This window comes from Oryzias latipes, chromosome 17, assembly GCF_053564925.1.
Source record: "Oryzias latipes strain Hd-rR chromosome 17, Olatipes_Hd-rR_3.1".
Taxonomy (NCBI): domain Eukaryota; kingdom Metazoa; phylum Chordata; class Actinopteri; order Beloniformes; family Adrianichthyidae; genus Oryzias; species Oryzias latipes.
Window position 1 is genome coordinate 33,257,053 of NC_136253.1, and position 5,396 is coordinate 33,262,448.

Sequence of the window (5,396 nt, forward strand, 5' to 3'; positions counted from 1 at the left end):
TCCATTTGTAATGTCGTTGTGGGTTTTCAAGCCCATTTCTCTTCACTATTGTTTCAGACTAAACAAATTCTGGTCTGACAAGTTTTTAACAGTAACATTACCACTCCCCCCAGGAGAACAAGTTCTGAAGATCCATCTGCAAACATACCCAGCCCAGGAACCAAGGCTCACTGATGGTATTCTTTTCTGTAACCCTTTAAAGCCCACTACATCTAAGAATTGACAGAAAATTTAAAAAAAAAAGTATTCTGGAGTTGAGATGTTTTTTAAACCTTTTGATGAAATCCACAAAACAAATTTAATATTTTACAAGTTATGATACGTGATTCTGTAAGTATTTGCTCACAACAATATAAAAATACTAACATGAGTGTTCAGCACCTTATTCACTCACCGTCTCAAATTTGAGCCCCACATTTTCAGGGTAGAAAACATGTCCAAATTCTGTTCAATGGGTTTTAAAAGAAAGTTTGGTAATGAAATAAGAGTTTCAGAAAAGCACATATCTAAGTCATGATATCCCCGATATCCAATTCCCCCGAGCGCAGCTAGCCTGCAGCTCAACGCTCCCCTCAGGGGATGGGTCAAATGCGGAGAAGAATTTCCCCATTGTGGGATAAAGAAAGTATCAATTAATTTATTATTGTTATTATGAATGGTTGTAAGGGTTAAAAGATTTTTACTGTCAGCATGAATAGCTCTTGTCAAACTTCCAAATTAGCAATCGTCTATATCAAAATAGTCTAAAGCTCAGGTTTTTCCCCAGTCATTCCCCTCAAAGCCAGACAATCGGTTTGCCATGCAGGTTGGATGTCTGCTTGATTCAGAAATGGATGGTCTGAATTTGCCAGCATCCACCAGTTCCAGGAGATGCTGCTGGAAGTGAATTCATCTGTTTCTCTGATGCAATCCGACAGATCGATTTCTCAGCAAGGGGGCGGGGCTGTCGCCTGCCTGACATATCCAACATCAACAGCGGTCCCGCGCTGCCATCAAAACAGACCGGCCTGGCCCGCGTGTGGACACATGGCTTAGTCCCCCCATTCAAGGCCTAATTCCCCCCACAGCTTTTCTAATAAAGGGATCCATTGACAGCCCTTTCTGAGTCCCGCTCACACATAAGTGACCCTCATTGTGTAAAATACTATGTGTTGCTCCGTTTGGGGCATGCTTCTCTTGAAAATAACAACATTTGGCTGAAACGGCATTCTGCACCTTTCCTGTTGGAGTACAGTGACTCAGGTGTTTGGTGTTGTTGACACTCTGTAAACAGGGAAGTGAAAACCGTTTCAACCAAAACGTGTTTGATTTCCTTTAAAATTACCTAAGAGCTTCCCAGTTGCTTAGTGAGTGAAGTGATTGTAAAAAGTTCCCACCTGACGGGTCTCTTTTTCAATGCACTTTGTCACATTTTTAGCTTCCTTGAAAGATTGTGTAAAGTTCTATGTCGATGACATCCAACTAAGTTACTACAATAACTCGTAAGCTACGCTCACACCGCCCTCTGAAACTCACATTTAACTTAGATGACCCCACCCATCCATTGACGTGTTCTACCATGACAAAGGTGGATAAAGGTGGAAAGATTCCATGTATGGTAATCCATGGACACCAGTGAAGGGTTACCCCTTGGTTTTAATAAAAAGTGTCCTTCTATATAGCTACATATGAAATTCCATTTGATTTATTGTCATATTTGTTTTGTATTACTTCCACTTTTTTTTACCAGAAATTTTTATCACTGTAAACATATACAGGATGTAACCCTTGTGCTATCCTCGGCACTTTATCATTGGGAGTTGGGTCATCTGTCATGGTAGGGAGAACACGTCAGTATAAGGGTGGGATTATCTAAAATAGCACAAGGGTTAAATTGGATTATTCTTGATTTTTTGGTCCATTTTAGCCTCCGAAATTTAAGGTTGTTTGAGAAATAAGTGTCTTCTGGTTGTCAACCTTGAAAAATTGGGATAAAAGCTGTTTTTATCTTTGGAGAGAAAAACTCAAAATTCTAGGCATTTTATCAATTTCATGTCAATATTTAATCAATCCTTGCTTTCAGTACTGCATCAAAACTGTAGGACACCCCCCCCCCCCCCCCCCAGATAGGCATGCATCATTCCTGTAACCTTTGTGCTATCCCTGGCACTTTAACATTGGGAGTTGGGTCATCTAGACCCACTAGACAGTGCTCTGAACCTTTTTTCTTCAATGATTTGTGATCTTCACTGGTGTCCATGGATTACATGAAATCTTTCCACCTTTATCCACCTTTGTCATGGTAGGGAGAACAATTCAATGTGAGGGTGGGGCCATCTAAGATAACACAAGGGTTAACCCTTGATCCAACTTGTAAAGAGATACACAACTACTACACTTGTCAGTAGTTGTGTGGATACCGTGTGATGGTGTGTGTTTACATCTGTGTGTGCACCAATGCATGTAAATTATGACACTTATCCCGTGAGTTTCTGTCCTCCCACCTCTTGTCCTGTCTGACTGGCTAAATCCCAATCAATAAAGTTCAATTACAAAAGGGGTTTATATTACAACACTTGAACAAAAGCTAAACATGTCAATAAACAAAAGGGAGCCCAGCTTCTGTCTTTGTGTTCATTTGCTGGACAAGACAAAAAAACAAACTTCAGACTTTCTAAGGTTTCAAAATCTAAGAGGTTTTGTTCTTTCAGGCAGAAGCTCTACTTGAATTATTTCACTTTTGTTTCTTTCAGAAGCTGATTTCCTCACTAAACTGGTCTCCAAAACTGTAGTTGAGGCTTAACCCTTGTGATATCCTATGGGGTCAAGATGGCCATTGACATGTTATTCCTACCATGACAAAGGTGGATAAAGGAGGTAAGATTTCATGTAATCCATGGACACCAGTGAAGATCACAAATCATTGAAGAAAAAAGGTTCAGCGAACTGTCTAGTGGGTCTAGATGACCCACTCCCAATGTCAAAGTGCCTAGGATAGCACAAGGGTTAATGACAGGAAAAACAAACGTCTTGGTTCTTGTCAGTCAAACCATACTTTGCTTGAGCGGCTTTATGCTGAAACGGTTTGCTTATCGGACGAAAGCTCTGCAGGTGGATTTGAAAATCTGACCCTCCTCTCATGTTTGTTGAGGCCACTTAATCTCCTTTTTTTCCAACCCAAGAGTTCATTCGAATCCGCTGTAACAGAAAACCGGTGACGCAAAAACAGAACATGAAACACTTCTTCAAATGATTTATTGATAGATCGGAGACAAGGAAACCAAGATGCTTTTGATTCACGCTGTGGAAAACCGTTGGTACAGGTCAAAAGTTATTAGGAGATCGTATTGGGTAAAGATGCAACAAAACCCTTGTAATGCACTTTTTAAGAGACTTCTGCAAGACAAATGAAGTTAAAACAGTCAACATAAATCAGTTTTTAAGCTGCACCAATCTATAAGTTACAGAATTTTATTGTTTTTTGTAATCAAAAATCAGACATTAACTGTGAACCTCAATCCTTAAAGTTCATTCTTAACAAAATCAGTCCGAATACCAAATGTTGCATCGTCGGTGACAGTTTTACACACATTTGTTTTACTAATATTGGTTCTATAGTTGGTGTATAAAACGGATAACAAATCTTTTATATAATCACAGAAACAGTTATAGAAGCGAGCTGCGTTAAGGCCCCCCCATTACCCCCTTTATACCTGCCCTCGCTTGCCGAGTGGCTGCGCCAGGCCTTTCACTCTCTCCCTTTGCTTGTCTGAGCTCCACGAGACAAATTCACCCTTTCTTTTCAAAATGACGACTTTTCTTTTGGCTTTATCTCCATAGCAACCATGTGAAGTTTTGGCCGCGTTGGAGTGAGGAACAGGTCTATGTCATTTTTAGAAGAATTGGAAAAAGTACGTTTTGGGGTTTCCTTGGCAACAGAGGTTTTTGGTTAACCACGCCCACATTCCTGACAGAGTCAGATCACATGTTATATCGAATCATTCAGCTTGAGCCAACGATTCAAGTCTCAAAATTTCACTGTATTCCAGTAAAATTTGTGCGAGCAACAAGGGAATGCCACCTGTAACCCTTGTTCTATCCTAGGCACTTAGACATTGGGAGTTGGGTCATCTAGACCCACTAGACAGTGCTCTGAACCTTTTTTCTTCAATGATTTGTGATCTTCACTGGTGTCCATGGATTACATGAAATATTCCCACCTTTATCCACCGTTGTCATGGTAGGGAGAACACGTCAAAGTAAGGGTGGGGTCATCTAAGATAGCAAAAGTGTTAAGAGCTCGCCACGCTAATGCCGTTCAAAATCAACAAACTTTTAATTCCAACGTTTCTTTCCAAGCAGCTCCCAATGATGAGTTTAGGAGGCAATACATGGAAATTGATTTTTTTTCTTTTAATTCAAGATGGCGGCCCCTTCCTGAGGCCAAAGGTCAACTAAACATTGCTTGTAGCTGTGTAGACTGTCCTGTAGCCATCCCAGAACAGTTTCAAAACATTCTTTGGATGTCCCCGTTGTCATGTCTGATGGTGGATTTTGAAATGTTTTTGTTTGGCTCCATGACCTCATTCATTTTTTCTTTATGGTTTCTCCCACTGTGCATCATCTATTTTTAGGCACCAAATTCATTTTCAGCAGGTACTAGGTGAGCGCCGTTGTTTCAGAGTGTTGAGCTGAATTGCAAAAACAATGTGGTCGTTGTAGTCCAGGACTGGTAAAGTCGTACTTTTATGAATACTTCACAAAAAGCCCCTCACGTCTGCTGTATTATTTTGGTATGTTTTCCACGTCTCACTGAACTAGAATATCCCTGCTGTTCAGGATGTCTGTGCCTTCACAAAAGGTGGAGGGGAGGGCAGACTCTAGGAGGGGGGGGGGGCTTGCACATCTTGCATAATAGTACTTTAGGAACCTGTCTGTTCTGCCCCATAGACGGCACAGCGGACCTGCAGAGGAAATGAATATTTTAATCTGTGGGCTGCACTCAAAGGACGGTTCCTGCTCTCTCAGGGCAGCGGATAAATAAGTCATGAGCAGCAGTTTTGTGTGACAACAGAGCCGCGCCGGCAGCCACAACAACACGCTGACAGGAAGTGGAGCGACCACGTCTTGGCAGGAACTTTCAAATGGGATACGACTGACGAGTGGCCTCTGGAGTCTGCAGAGCTTCACGCGGGACGTCCCGCTCTGCTCTGCAGATGCGTCCATCCCGGCATGTCAGCACACAGAGGCAGACTGCATCCCTGCTATTCATGAAATCACAAAAACCAGGTCACAACTGCATGACTGAGGGAGGGGGGGCTTTAAAGACAGCGCAGATGACCACTGGAGTTAAGACGCCACACTGTGGTGGCTCTGAGCACGAGCAGCTTTGGCACAACGGAAGGACAAAAATATTC